Genomic DNA, 16,774 nt, shown 5'->3' with positions numbered 1-16,774 from the left:
TTTAAAAGAAAAAATATTAAATATTTCAACACTAATTTTAACACAACCCAAACTACACTGAATGCCAATATATCACATAAATACATAAATCTTAAACGTACAAAGTCCTACTCAACCTGTTGATGTAGCTTAATAAGTAAAGTCAGGTTCTGTAAATGCCTAGATGAATTTGCCAACTCCATAAATTCGTAGGTGTGGTCCCAGCCTACCAATTGCTAATAAAATTACACATGCAAGTCTGCATCCATTGAGAATGCCCTCTAAATCAAAAGATTAAAGGGAGCAGGCATCAAGCACACTAAAAAGTAGCTCAGACCTTGCTTAACTTTGCCCCCGTGGGAAATGGCAGTGATTAAAAATTAAGCCATAAAAGAAAGCTTAAGTTCTGCTAAGAATTAGGGGGCTTCCATGGTGGTGCAGTGGTTAATCCGCCTGCCACCGCAGGGGACTTGGGTTTGAGCCCTGGTCCGGGAAGATCCCACACGCCACAGAGCAACTGAGTCGGTGCGCCACAACTACTGAGCCTGCGCTCTAGAGCCAGTGAGCCACAGCTACTGAAGTCCGCACGCCTAGAGCCCGTGTTCCGCAACAAGAGAAGCCACCACGATGAGAAGCCCGCACACCGCAACAAAGAGTAGCCCCCTCACCACAACTAGAGAAAGCCCGCGCACAGCAGCTAAGACCCAATGCAGCCAAAAATGAATAAATAAAATGAATAAATTTATATTTAAAAAAAGAATTAGGTTTGGTAAATTTTGCATCAGCCACCCTGGTCATAAGATTAACCCATATTTATTAAGAAATCCAGCATAAAGCATGTTAAAAATTACCACCAGATAAAGCCCTAGCTAAGCTGTACAAAGCCATAGCTAAAATAAAAATAATCTATCAAAGTGCTTTAACATTTCTGGTTACATGACAGCTAAGATCCAAACTGGAATTAGATGTCCCACAATGCTTAGCCCTATATCAAAATAATTGTAACAAAATTACCAGAATATTACTAGCATAACCCTAAAAGTCGAACTTGGTAGTGCTTCACACCCCTCCAGAGGAACCTGTCCTATAATTGATAAACTGATAAACCTCACCAGCCCTATATACCACCATCCTCAGAAAACCCTGGTAAAGAACAATAGTAAGCATAATTATAAGGCAAAAACGACAGGTGGGGGAGGAAGAAGTGGGCTACATTTTCTGCCTCAAAAACAAAATAATTTATACAAAATTTTCTACGAAATAAAAAAACCAATGGAGGACTTAGTAGTAAATTAAGAACAGAGAGCTTAATTGAATCAGGCCAGGCCATGAAGCACACACACATTGCCCATCACTCTCCTCAAATACAGATAATTTTTCATAATCTATTAACAAGTACCAGACATAAAACAGGAGGTAAACTGTAAGCATCCTGGAAGGTGAGCAGACTGGAAACTGCTTGGATGAATCAAAGTGCAGCTTAAGCATCTAGTTTACACCCAGGACATTTCATACTGCATGAACACTTTTTACTAAAACTAGTCCAAACTTCCCACCAAATTCAACTATCGTAAGTAAACTAAATAAAACATTCAGTCAACATCTAATGTATGAAGATAGAAATTTAAATCTGTTGCTATAGATAAAGTACCATAAGGGAATGATGAAAGAAGCATGAAAAGTACCAAAAACCCCTTTTAGTTTTTTCATACTGATTTAACTAGAAAACTTTAATGAGAACTTAAATTCCCTGATACCAGATGAGCTACTTACCAACAGTTTACAAGAACAAACTCATCTAAATGGCAAACTAGTGAGAAGACGTGTGAGTAGAGGTGACGAGCCTGACAAGCCTGGTGACAGCTGGTTGTTCAGAAAGGAATTTTAGTTCAACTTTAAATATTTTTTTAGAAAAAGACTTTTACTGTAATTTTAGGTGTCATTCTAAAACACTGCAGCTTTCTAGATAAAGGGTACAACCTTCTCTAGACGATAAGCATAAACAATACCATGGTTGGCTTAAAAGCAGCTGCCAATTAAGAAAGCATTCAAGGTCAATCACACACACGTTCATCTTAATAGTAAATAGAGCAACTCCTAATTTTATACTGGACTAATCTATTCATTAATAGAAACAATACTCTTAATGTAACAAGAAATATTTCTCCTTGCATAAGCTTAGAACAGATAACCCACCGATAGTTAACAACAAAATAAACCTAAACTAATACTTAACCTATTCAATCACTGTTAAGCCAACAGAAGTATGCATTTACGAAAAGATTTTAAAAAGTAAAGAGAACTTGGGAATCACAAACCCTGCCTGCTTATTAAAAAACATACCTCTAGCACTTCTGGTATTAGAGGCACTTCCTGCCTAGTGACATCTGTTTAATAAGGGCTGTGGTATCCTGAGTGTGGAAAGGTAGCATAGTCATTTGTTCTCTAAATAAGGACTTGCATGACTGGTCATACAAGGCTTTTACTGTCTCAATCAGCGAAATTAACCTTCCTGTGAAGAGGCGGGAATAATGTAAGATGGGAGGACTCTATGGAGCTTAAATTAATTCATTAATCCAAAAATATAAACAACTGACCTTTTAAAGGATAACATAGCTTTTAATGGGTTAACAACTTTGGTTGGGGTGACCCTGGAGAATAAAATAACCTCCTAGTGATTAAAATTTAGACCAACTAGTCAGAATGCTTTATTGCCTATTCTAAAACACTGATCAACAGAACAAGTTATCCTAGGGATAACTGTGCAGTCCTATTCTAGAGTTCATATCAACCACAGGGTTTACGACCTTGGTGCTGGATCAGGACATTGCAATGGTTTAACTGTTATTAATGGTCTCTTGGTTCAACAGTTAAAGTCCTACATGATCTGAGTTCAGACTGGAATAATCCTGGTCAGTTTCCATCTACTATAGATTTCTCCCAATAAGAAAGGACCAGAGAAAGAAGGCCTACTTTACAAAATGTATTTGAACTAAATGATGATATAATCTACATTCGATTACTTTATACATACCCTACTGTAGGCAAGGTTTGTCAGGGTTTGCAGAGCCCGGCAACTGCGTGAAACTTAAACCTTTATCCACAGAGGTTCAAGTCCTCTTCCTAAGAATATGTTTATAATCAACATTCTTTCACTAATTACCCAATTTTACTCGCTGTAGCATTCCTTACATTAACTGAATGGAAAATCCTAGGCTGTATGCAAATCCAGAAAGCGCCAAACATGGTCAGCCCCTGTGGATTATTACAACCCATTGCTGATGCAGTCAAATTCTTTATTAAAGCTCCACTATGACCGTCAAGATCATCAGTTTATGTATTTATTATTGCACCAGTGCTAGGCCTTAACCCTGGCTCTCACAATATGAATTCCTCTTCCCATACCTTCTCCACCAATTACTGTAAACCTAGGCATACTATTTATATTAGCTATATCAAGCCTAGCCATTTATTCCATCCTCTGATCTGGATGAGCTTCAGATTTAAAATACGAACTAATTAGAGCTCTACAGGCAGTAGCACAATCTCATATGAAGTAACATTAGCAATTATTCTCTTATCAGTCCTGCTGGTAAGTGGATCATTTACACTTTCAACAGTAATCGCACAAAAAACACCTATGACTAATTTTCCCATCCTGACCCCTACCCAGAATTTGATTATTCTAGCAGAAATCCAATGAAGCGCCATTTGATTTTGCAAAAGTACAATCAAAACCTGTATTTGGCTTCAATGGAGAAAACACAGGCACATTCACCCTGTTCTTCCTAGAGAATATGTCAATATCATTATAATAAACATGTTCACGACAATCCTACCTATAGGAGCATTTTACAACCACTACGTGCCAGAATTCTATACAGCCCGTGTCATCATTAAAACACTCCTCCTCACAATCTGCTTTCTAGGAATTCGAGCATCCTACCCACAATTTTGATATGATCAGCTTACACATCTCTATATAAAAAAGGGGTTTTTTTACCACTAACATTAGCTCTGTGTACCTGAGAGGTTTCACAATCTGTAATCACATCAGGCATCTCGCCACAAACATAAATATGTCTGACAAAATAGTTACTTTGATAGAATAAATAATATAGGTTTAAACCCTCTTATTCCTAGAATAGTAGGAATTGAACCTACTCTTAAGAGTTTTACACTCTCTGTGCTACCACGTTACACCACATGCTACAGTAAGGACCAAAAGTAAGATATTAGGCCCGTACCCCCAAAATGTTGTTTTATATCCTTCCTGGAATAATAAACCATATTGTTTTTATTATCATTCTACTGACAGTTATATCGGGAACCATAACTGTAACAAGCCCACACTGGTTAATGTTATCCCCGTTCTAATAAAAACATTAACCTATAAACTATAGAAGCATCCAACAAATATTTTCTAAAACAATCTACCAAATCAATACTACTTGTAATGGCTATATTGTTAATCTAATATACTCTGGTCAATGAACACAATGAATTACAAACATCTTTAATCCAACAGCATCTACCATCATAACAATAGCCCTTGTCATAAGATTAGGTCTTTCCCCATTTCACATCTCAGCTCCTGAAGTAACACAAGTCACTCCATGAACAGCAGGCCCGATGCTATTATCAGAACAAACTTGCACCCTTCTCAGTTTTATACCAAATCTCACCATCCATCAACCTAAACAAACTATTAATCATAGGTATATTATGAATCATAATTGGAGGCCGAGGCAGACTTAACCATAATCACCTAGGAAACATTATAGCCTCCTTGTCAATTGCCCATATGGGATGAACAACAGCTATTATAATGTATAATCTAACCATAACAGTCCTAAACATGTTAATTTATATCACAATATCACTCTGTCTTCTTACTATTTATGCCCAGCTTATGTACAACAACAGGATCATTATCACACACATGAAATAAAACACCTCCCATCACAATACTTATCCTCACCATTGTAGCACCATTAGGAGGTCTCCCACCACTATCAGGGTTTTTACCCAAATGAATAATTATCCAAGAGATCACAAAAATGAGAACAGGGCTTCCCTGGTGGCGCAGTGGTTGAGAATCCACCTGCCGATGCAGAGGACACGGGTTCGTGCCCTGGTCCGGGAAGATCCCACATGCCGCGGAGCAGCTGGGCCCGTGAGTCATGGCCCCTGAGCCTGCACGTCCGGAGCCTGTGCTCCACAACGGGAGAGGCCACAACAGTGAGAGGCCCGCGTACCAAAGGAAAAAAAAAAAAAAATGAGAACAACATTCTACCACACTAATAGCCATCAGAGCAGTACTCAGCATATATTTCTACTTGCAGCTAACATACTCCACATCACTAACTATATTCCCTTCAATAAACAACATAAAAATAAAACAATTAGAATATACAAAACAAATAACCTTCTTGGTGTGGCCCTTATGGAAAATAGCATGGAGTTTCCTCAAAAGACTAAAAATAGAATTGCCATATGATCCAGCAATCCCCCTTCTGGGCATGTACCCAGACAAAACTATATTTCGAAAAGATACATGCACCCCTAGATTCACAGCAGCTCTGTTTACAATAGCCAAGACATGGAAACAACCTAAATGTCCTTTGACAGATGAATGGATAAAGGAGATGTGGTACATATACACAATGGGATATTACTCAGCCATAAAAACACTGAAATAATGCCACTTGCAGCAACACGGATAGACCTAGAGATTATCATACTAAGCAAAGTGAGAAAGAGAAAGACAAATACTATATATCACTTATATGTGGAATCTAAAGTACAACATAAATGGACATACCTACTAAACAGAAACAGAGAGAACAGACTTGTGGTTGACAAGGGGGTGGGCGTGGGAGGGATGGATTGAGAGATTGGAATTAGCAGATGAAAGCTAATATATAGAGAGGATGGATAAACAACAAGGTCCTACTGTATAGCACAGGGAACTATATTCAGTATCCTGGGATAAAGCATCATAGAAAAGAATATGAAAAAGAATATATATATATATATAAAACTGAGTCACTTTGCTGTACAGAACTTAACATTGTAAATCAACTATACTTCAATAACATTAAAAAAAATAACATTCCCATCCTTACTAATCATAATATCTACACTACTACTACCCTTAACACCCACTCTATCAGTGCTGGACTAGGAATTTAGATTAGTATAGACCAAGAGCTTGCAAAACCCTAAGCAAGTGCAATTTACTTAATTCCTGAAAATAAGGAAGCAAGACTCAATCCTACATTAATTAAGTGGAAATAAAACATTTTAATTAAGCCAATTTCTTACTAGATTGATGATGGGCTTACACCCCAGGGAATTTTAGTTAACAGGTGAATACCCTAGTCAACTGGCTTCAATCTACTTCTCCAGCCTTTAAGAAAAAAAAAAAAAAAAGGGCAGGAAAAGCACCAGCAGGATTGAAGCTGCTGCTTTCAATTTGTAATGCAATTTGTTGATTCACCACAGGGTTTGGCAAAACGAGGGCTCCACCTCTTCCTTTAGATTTACAGTCTAATGCTATAGCTCAGTCATTCTACCTCTGTTCATAAACTGATGATTATTTACAACAGATCACAAAGTTACCGGCACCTCACGTTTACAGTTTGTGTCTTGAGCTGGAATAGTAGGCAGCACCTTCAGTCTATTAATCCATGCTGAGCTATGCTAACCTGGAGCACTACTTGGAGACGAGCAAATCTGTAGCCTAGTCAGAACAGCCCCTGCATTGGTAATAATGTTCTTTAGAGGTGTACCCATTATGATTGCACGGTTCAGAAACTGACTTGTCCCACTAATAACTGGGGCACCTGATATAGCATTTCCCCGAATAAATAATATAAACGTTTAGGTACTTCCCCCATCATTCATTCTTACTCCTACTGGTATCATCAGTAGTAGAAGCTGGTGCTGGTACCGGTGGAACCGTATATTCAGCTCTAGCCGTCAATCAGGCCCATGCAGGAGCCTCTGTCGACCTAGCCACTTTCTCCTAACATTTAGCAACTATCTCTTACAATACTTAGTGCTATTAAATTTATTACTATAGGGCTTCCCTGGTGGCGCAGTGGTTGAGAGTCCGCCTGTCGACGCAGGGGACACAGGTTCGTGTCCCGGTCCGGGAGGATCCCACATGCCGTGGAGCAGCTGGGCCCGTGAGCCATGGCCGCTGAGCCTGCGCGTCCAGAGCCTGTGCTCCGCAACGGGAGAGGCCACAACAGTGAGAGGCCCGCGTACGCAAAAAAAAAAAAAAAGAAAAAAAAAATTATTACTGTAGTCTTTAATATAAAACCAGCAGACACATCCCCACACCAAACACCATTATTTGATCTGCCCCAACTATAGCCATATTACTATCGTCATTCTCAGTCCTAGCAGCCTAAATTACCACACTGTTAACAGATACAAACCTAAACACTACTTTCTTTGACTCTGCAGGACGAGACCCAATCCTGTATCAACACCTATTTTGATTCTTTGGTCACCCAGAAGTCTCTATTCGTAGCCTACCAGGGTTTGGAATGATCTCACAATCATTACATACTACTTAGGACAAAAAGAGCCTTTCAGATATATGGGAATACTATGAATCACGTCCATTGGCTTTTTAGGATTTATCTTGTGGGCCCATCAGATGTTTACCGTGGGGGAAGATGTTGACCCCTGAGCACACTTCACATCAGCCACCAGAATTCTTTCTATTCCTACAGGAGTAAAGGTATTTAGCTGATTTGCAACTCTTCACGGAGGTCATATTACATGATCTCCCACTATATTATGAGCTTTAGGCTTTATTTTTCTCCTTACAGTAGGTGGTTTGACAGGAATCATCTTAGCCAGTTCATCCCGGGACACTGTCCTCCATGATACAGACTATGTAGTAGCACATTCCATCATGTAATGTCAGTGGGAGCAGTCTCCACTATTACAGGAGGCTTCCTACACTGATTCCCACTGTTCTCAGGTTACACACTTAACTCGACATGAGCAAAAACTCCCTTCACAACTCTCTTTGTAGTAGTAAATATGACTCTTCTCGCAGCACCTTCCTGGCCTTTCAGGGATATCGCTGCATTACTCTGACTACCCTGATGCACATACAACATGAAACATTTTGTCTATAGGCTCATTCATCTCATCATCAGTAGTGATGCTAATAATCGTCATAATTTGAGAAGGATTTGCATCGAAACAAGAAGTCTCAGTAGTGGAAACTACTACTACTAACCTATAATGGTTAGACAGATGCCCTCCACCACATCCTACGTTTGAAGACCCTACCTATGTTCATTTAAAATAAGGAAGGAAGAAATCAAGTCCTTGTCAACCGGTGTCAAGCCAACAGCATTGGCTTTCTCAATAAATGAGATAACAGTAAAAACAAAAATTACATAACCGTCAAAGTTAAATCGTAGGCAACACTCCTGTATATCACGAAGGCATATCCATTTCATCTAGGTTCTCTAGATGCAACATCACCAATTATGGAAAAACTTTTACATTTTCATGATCACATTAATAATTATTTTTGGATAAGTTCTCTGGTCCTCTATATTATTTCACTAATATTGACAACTAGACTGACTCAGATGCATACACTAGATGCACAAGTAGAGACATCTGAACAATTTACAGCCATCATTCTAATCTGAATTGCCCTATCATCAATGTGAATCCTTTACATGAAATCAATAACTTCCCTAACCACAGAAACTGTGGATCGTCAATGATACTGAAGCTACAAATACACAGATTATGAAGATTTCAATTCTGACTCCCCTATAATCCCATCAGGTCTAAAACCAGGAGAATTATGACTAAGAGAAGTCAACAGCAAAGTAGTATAGAGACAGTCATCAAATATTACTTTCATCTGAAAATGTTTTTACACTCATGAGCTTTTCCTTCTTTAGGGCTAAGAACACCTGCTATCCCAGGATGCCTAAATTAAAGAACCCTAATATCGACAGGACCAGGTCTATGTTACACACAATGAGCAGTAGAAGTCGTTTTCCTGTTTTCAAAGACAGGACAGAGGAGACGGCTGAGACCCAGGGTGAATCCGGAGCTCATGGTGGACCTGCTCTCTGAGCTCCAGGATAGTAACAGGGCCGCTGGGTTCGCAGGCCAACCACCACGCCCTCCTGAGCAGGATCTTGGGAACAGTCCATGTTAGTGATGAGGCAACCTGAGCACCTGTCACCACACCGACACTGTGTCCTATGAGGGGTGCGTGCTCTGGGGATCACACCCCACACTCTGAGGGTCTGCCCTGTAAGCTCCTTCCTGCCTCAGGAGCAACGGCCACTCAGCTACCATCTCCCTCCCCAACTGGCAGGAAGAGGGGAGGGCAGCAGGGGCACCAGAGGAATCTCACTCAGCACCAGCTTCCCAGGGGCAGCAGCGGGGACCACGATGATGCAGCTGAGGCACAGCCCAAGAGATGGGACCAGAGGGTCTCAAAAGTGTCTGGTCAGGTCCTAGCCCATCTGCACCCTGGACACGCTGTCCCTCCTACAGCTTCTACCTGAATGCAAGTTCTTCAGATGCAAAGAGAGAGAGCTTCAGAATGAAAGTCAGCTCTTCCAAACTGACCCGTCAGCAAACACTGCGGGATTCCACCCACATGGGGGGCCTGGAGTCAACAACTCATGGACCAGAGTAGACGACGCTGCCAGGGCTGCAGGAGGGGGTGGGTAGTGAGACTTTCAAGGTTGTGAAATTTTGGTTTTACAAGATGAGAAGTTCTAGGGATGGTATGATGGCTCCATGACAAGGTGAATGTACCTGATGCCTCAGAAACATGCACCTAAAATGGTAACGATGGTAAAGGGTGTGTAACGTATTGTTAGTTCACTTAAAAGAAGATAAACTTTTGAAATGATGTCTTGTTGCGATTCCAGTTCGACTCCCCTTTGTCACAAATGTGCGAGGCCCAAGCACCCTCCCCCACGGCAGGGGCCATCATGGTGCCATCCCATGGCTTGTGAGGGACCATTCTTAGCGGGGCTAGGCTATGCTACCTGACCTCTGACCCGGGGAACCCAAACAGTGGTGACCCCTATAAATGGATCTGATATATGACATGTTGTGAATAATATACCACCAAGGGTTACTGCTCAATCAGAACATGGAGCAAGATAAACAGAAAAGGGGCCACAGGTGAATCATGGCACAACCCTCAACTCAGACGCTGGAAGTCTCAGAGGGGACAAGACACACTGCAGGCAGAAAGCATATATGGGGTCTCCCCCTACATGTGATCCTGACCCATGCAGATGGGGTCAGACCACACAATCCCCAGACCCTGTACCTGGGGTCACACATCCACATTGCTCAGGACACCGTGGCTGTGCGGCGAGGGCACCCAACCTGTGAACAAGCCGGGTCCCTGGGACCTCCTAGGACTGTAGAAAGAAGTGCAGGTTCCATCTCCATGCCTGACATTTGTCCCAGGAAAGTCAGTCCCTTCCTGTTTCACATTGGTTCTCTGTTATTTTCATTGTTCTAAAGCTTTCAGGCTAAAGTTGAACACAGTACCTTGGTTCGCGCAGGGTCGGCCCTTTCCCTTCTCACCGAGGTGTGGAGAAAAGTCCCCAACAGCAGGGCTGAGAGAGGAGCAGCAGGGCCGGGCTCTGCTGAGTGGGGATGGCCGACCGCAAGGCGAGCACCGTAGCAACCTCACCTGCTGCCCATCAGCCTTCAGCCCAGATCCATGTGCCCAGCAATCAATTCACCAGGCAAACATGCCTCCCTCCTCGCCCTCTGCGTGCTGCTGAACTGGAATAATTACCAGGTAGCCCACCTGAGGAGTCTCCACCGGCCCCAGGGAAGGTGAAACTCAGAGGGGTAAGGACTAAGGCCCCTACGACAGCACTGACCCTGGGGGGCCACGTAACCACGCTGAGCGGAGTGCTGTTACCCAGACAAGCCCACCTCAGCTCCAGACCCCAGACATCTGAGCACTGGCATTGAGACAGAAGCACAGAGCTACCCAGTACTGAGGCCAGGCTGGGTCTCTACCCTGCTCTCCACATCTCCCCTGAAGCTCCAGGACTGAGGCCAGGTCTCTACACAGGTACCCACATCCCCGTGAACGATTGCTATAAAACTCCTCATCAAATCCCCCCGGGTTGGGGGACACACAGTTTTTCGGGGCACGAGCCCGATGTGTCCCCCTTTGCCCGGCAAAGCAGTAAAGCTGTTCTTCTCTATTTCACCCTAAACTCTGCCTCCAAAATTAGATCCGGCACCGGTGCACAGGGGCCAACCTTTCAGCATCAGGCCCTTGATGACTTGTCTAAAACTAGGGGGATTCCTTACGAGGACGCCGTAATTCCCTGCACTCACTGGCTGCTGTCGTCCTCGACAACAGGCTGTCCCTTGACTATCTCCCGGCTGAGCAAGGGGCAGCACGTGCACTTACGAAGAAAACCTGCTGCCGTTTTGGCCAGAACTCTGGTCGGATTGCGGTAAACATTAAAGAGATCTACGAGCAAGCTCAAAGGCTACACAGATATAACACACAAGGTCCAGATCCAAGCTGCGTTGGAATATGGTCACACACAGCCTCCCGGTTTAACCTGGTCTCCTCCACCTCTCGGCCCACTAACTGCTGTTATCCTCCTGCTCATCTTGGGGCCTCGCCTCCTTCACTGCCTTGTCAACTTCCTTAGGGAATGGACTGAAGCCATCAGACTTCAGATGATACTAACACAAGGGTACGAGCAACTGGGACTGCAGCCTGGTGACCAGCAGACATATTTTCGGCTACTTAGGAACACTTCTACTCCTCTAATCCAGGGAAAAACTGCACCCATATTCAGCGAGAAGTGGCTTCAGAAGGCAGAACTTTGACGTTCAGCGCCCCTCAAGAATGAGGAACAGTAACAAGGAAAGGAGGGATTCTGTTGCCAGAGCTGTGCCAGGTCTTTACCCAAAACCCACCAACCCGCCCCTCCCCGCCCCCGAACAGGAATAAACATGTATCTTTAAGTCACAGGATCTGCAGACAAAAGGAGGAAGCTATACAGACCAGAAAAAGAAAAAAAAACCGAACCAGCGGGAACCAAGATGGCAACGAATCTGACCTCCAACAGACCCTCAGTCTCATCACACGCTGATTTTACCACATCAGCTACTGGATGACACACGTACTGATGGCCATGCCTGGAAGATGGGGACCAGAAAAGGATAGAAAGGGCGTGGCACCCCATTTCCAGGAAAACGCTGTCCCTTCCCCAGTAGACTAATGCATCTGTCTCCCCGTCATTAGCCTCACTCCTCCTCCCTTCAGTCTTCACTCTTTAAAATCGAATCCCTCTCAGCCTGTGGGTGAAAAGTTGATCTGTGAACTAAGGTCTCGCTTCTCCATTCCTTGGCCACAGAATAAACCTTGGCTGCGTCGGTCTCAGCTTCGGTTTCCTTTTTTGGCTGCACAAACCCGAACTAGCATCTATTCTATACTTTCTTTTCATTTTTGTCCTTATACCAATAACAAGCATTGTTGAAAATAATCTCCTAAAAAGAAAAGTCTTTGCAGTATATTTATTACCCTGGTTTTGTAAATCGGAAAGAGACAACATATCTCCCTGAGACTCAGGGAAGAGGCTCCACCTCCACCTTCAGCTCCCAAAGCTGAAATTCGACTTAAGGAATTCCCTGAACAAGTTGCTTATGGGACAGTAACACTATTGTTAAGTACTATGTTCAGTATTAAAATATGACATCATGAAACCTGACATTACTATGGACTGTGTGCATTACATGCCCTTCTACATATATAAGTAGGATACCTATGCTTTATCATTATACACGATCATATAATCATGTATTAATTATCTACTCCATGTGTATAAGCATGTACTTCAGCCTATTGATATTACGGTTCAATGCACATTAGATTCCAGTCCCTAAGAAATAGTCATAGGGGTGATTGGAGTGATTGATTTTATACCATCGATAAACCATCAACCCGCCCACAAACGTGCCCCTCTCCTCGTTCTTGGCCACGAACTATGCGGATTTCTATAAAGGAACTATATTAGGCACCTGGCTCTTACTTCAGGGCCATCTCACCTAAACTTGCCCACTCTTTCCCCTTAAATAAGACACCTCGATGGACGATCCAAGCAGCCTATGCTCACACATAACTGGTTTCATGCATTTGGTATCATTTAATTCTGGGGGATGCTGTGACTCAGCTGTGGCCATCAGAGGACTTAACACAGTCAAGCAACTTGCAGCTGAGCTTGAGTTGAATATTATTTACCAACAGTCAACTATGATGTGTTCTTGAGTCGACGATCACCAGGCATACAGCATCTACACACATACATACAGCATCTACACACATACATACATATGCATGTGTTTATCAGGTAAACAGCTTCCTTAATCAAACCCTCCTACCTAACACTAAATCTCATGTTTTGTAGGCCATCGTGGCCCTGCCGAACCCCCAAACAAGGCGAAGCACAGAACTACATAAGAGTCAGGTAACCCATCTAACACACAGACTGCCCTTACTTCACCAATCCAAACTTAGTACAAGGTAGCCTCCTAATAATACCAATCAATTGCTTACAGAAGGCTTATATAGAAAGACACCCCCCAGACCAGCCACGTACCTCAAAGAAAATAAAAAGTGAAGTACATTTTAATAATCCCCAAAAGAAAAATATTTAATATGTCAATACTAAATTTAACACAACCCAAACTACAACAGTGAATTACCAATATATCACACATCAATAGTAGTTGAAGTGAAGTTCTATAAGTTTCTAGGTGATTTTGCTAACTTTATAAACACACAGCCTACTAATTTTTTTTTTTTTTTTTTTGTGGTACTTGAGCCTCTCACTGTTGTGGCCTCTCCCTTTGCGGAGCACAGGCTCCAGACGCGCAGGTTCAGCGGCCATGGATCACGGGCCCTGCCGCTCTGTGGCATGTGGGATCATCCCGGACTGGGGCACGAACCCGTGTCCCCTGCATCAGCAGGCGGGCTCACACCCACTGCGCCACCCGGGAAGCCCCAGCCTACTAATTTTTAACTAAAATTACACATGCAAGTATCTGCATCCCATTAAGAATGCCCTCTAATTCATAAAGGATTAAAAGCAGCAGGCATAGCTCACAATGCCTTGCTTAACTTCTGCCCCATGAGAAATGAGTGATAAACATTAAGCCATAAAAGGAAGCTTGAGTAAGTTATATGAACTAATTAGGGTTGGTAAATTTCGTATCAGCCACCTTGGTCATAAGATTAACTCACATTAATAGAAACCCAGTGTAAAGGATGTTAAAGATTATCCCCAAAGAAAGTTAAGTCCTAGCTAAGCTGTAACAAGCCATAGCTAAATAAAAATAAGCTATGCAAGTGACTTTAACATTTCTGATTACATGACAGCTAAGATCCACACTAGGATTACATGTCCCACTATGCTTAGCCCTAAATCCAAATAACTGTAACAGTAGAATCATTCACCGGACACTACTAGCCTCAGCCTGAAAGTCAAGGGACTTGGTGGTGCTTCACACCCTTCTAGAGGAGCCTGTTCTATAATCGATAAACTCTGAGAAACCTCACCAGCCATATATACCGCCATCCTCAGGAACCCCTGGTAAGGAACAACTCCAAGTCTAATTATCAGACATAAAAATGTTTGGTCAAAGTGTAACCCATGGGAGGGGAAGGAGTGGGCTACATTTTCTACCTCAAGACCATAAAATAATTTATACGGAAGTTCTTATGACATTAAAAAATCAGAGGAGGATTTCCTAGTAAATTAATAGAGGGCTTAATGGAATCAGGCCCTGAAGCAGGGGCACAGTGCCTATCACTCTCCTTAAATATAGGTAACTTTTCATAACCTATTAACAAGCACCAAACGTAAAAGACGAGATAAGCTGTAATGAGGTGAGCAGACTGGAAAGTGTGCTTGGATGAATCCAAGTGTAGCTTAAAGAAAAGCACCTAGTTTACACCCAGGACATTTCATACTGCATGAACAGTCTGTACTAAAAGTAGCCCAAACGTCCCACCAAATTCAACTGGCAGAAGTAAATTAAATAAAACATTCAGTCAACATCTAATGTATAGAAGATAGAAATCTAAATCTGGTGCTATACATAAAGTACCATAAGGGAATGATGAAAGAAGCATGAAAAGTACCAAAAAAACTTAATACCCCTTTTTCCTTTTGAATAATGATTTAACTAGAAAACTTTGAGAAAGAGGACTTAAGTTAAATACCCTGAAACCAGATGAGCTACTCAGACCAGTTCACAAGAACAAACTCATCTAAATGGCAAACTAGTGAGAAGACGTGTGAGTAGAGGTGACAAGCGTAAAAAACCTGGTGACAGCTAGTTGTCCAGAAAGGAATTTTTGTTCAACTTATATATTACTTTAAAAAATCATAACTTTTACTGTAATTTTAAATCTTATTTTACAACGCTACAGCTTTTCAGATACAGGATACAACCTTCTCTAGAGAATAAGCATAAATAATACCGTAGTTGCCTTAAAAGCAGCCACCAATTAAGAAAGTGTGCAAGGTCAACCACACACACTTTCATCTTAATACCAACAGTAGATAAAGCAACTCCTAATTTAATACTGGGCTAATCTATTCATTATTAGAAGCAATACTGTTCATATGAGTAACAAGAAATATTTCTCCTTGCATAAGCTTATATCAGAATAGATAACCCATGACAATTAACAATAAAAGAAACCTAAACTCATACCTAACCTATTCAAATATTGTTAACCCAAAACAACTATGTGTTTAAGAAGAGATTTTAGGGCTTCCAGGGTGGCACAGTGGTTAAGAATCCACCTGCCAATGCAGGGGACACGGGTTTGAGCCCTTGTCTGGGAGGATCACACACGCCACAGAGCAACTAAGCCCATGCGCCACAATTACTGAGCCCACGTGCCACAACTACTGAAGCCTGCATGACTACAGCCCGTGCTCCTCAACAGGAGAAGCCACCACAATGAGAAGCCCGCACACCACAACGAAGAGTAGCCCTCACTCAAAGCAGCTAGAGAAAGACCACGCACAGCAACTAGGACCCAAAGAAGCCAAAAAAAAAGAAAGAAAGAAAATTTTTAAAAAAGAAAAGAAAAGATTTTTAAAAGTAAAAGGAACTCAGCAATACAAACCTATCTGTTTATGAGAAAACATTACCTCTAACACTTCTGGTCGGAGGCACCGTCTGCCCAGTGAGATCTGTTTAAGGGCTGTGGTATCCTGAGTGTGGAAAGGTAGCATAGTCATTTGTTTTCTAAATAAGGGCTTGCATGACTGGTTACACAAGGCTTTTACTGTCTCTTTTAAGCAGTGAAATTGACCTTCCCGTGAAGAGGTGGGAATAAGATGAGAAGACCCTATCCAGCTTAATTAATCCAAAAACATAAACAACTGAACATTTAAGGGATAACATAGCTTTTAATGTATTAACAATTTTGATTGGGGTGACCTGGAGATTAAAACAACCTTCTAGTGATTAAAATTTAGACCAACTAGTCACAACGCTTTATTGCCTATTGTTCTGCAACACTGACCAAGCATATTGTTTATGCTTATGGTACAAGTTATCCTAGGGATACACGACGCAATCCTTTTCCAGAGTTCACATCAACCATAGCGTTTACGATCATGATGCTGGATCAGGATATCCTAATGGTATAACTGCTATTAATGGTCTGTTTGTTCAGTGATGAATGTCCTAGATGATCTGAGTTCAG

Source organism: Delphinapterus leucas, chromosome 16, assembly GCF_059928025.1.
Source record: "Delphinapterus leucas isolate spDelLeu-1000000601 "Yukka" chromosome 16, BTC_Dleu_Yukka2, whole genome shotgun sequence".
Taxonomy (NCBI): domain Eukaryota; kingdom Metazoa; phylum Chordata; class Mammalia; order Artiodactyla; family Monodontidae; genus Delphinapterus; species Delphinapterus leucas.
Note: the sequence above shows the minus strand (reverse complement) of the source record.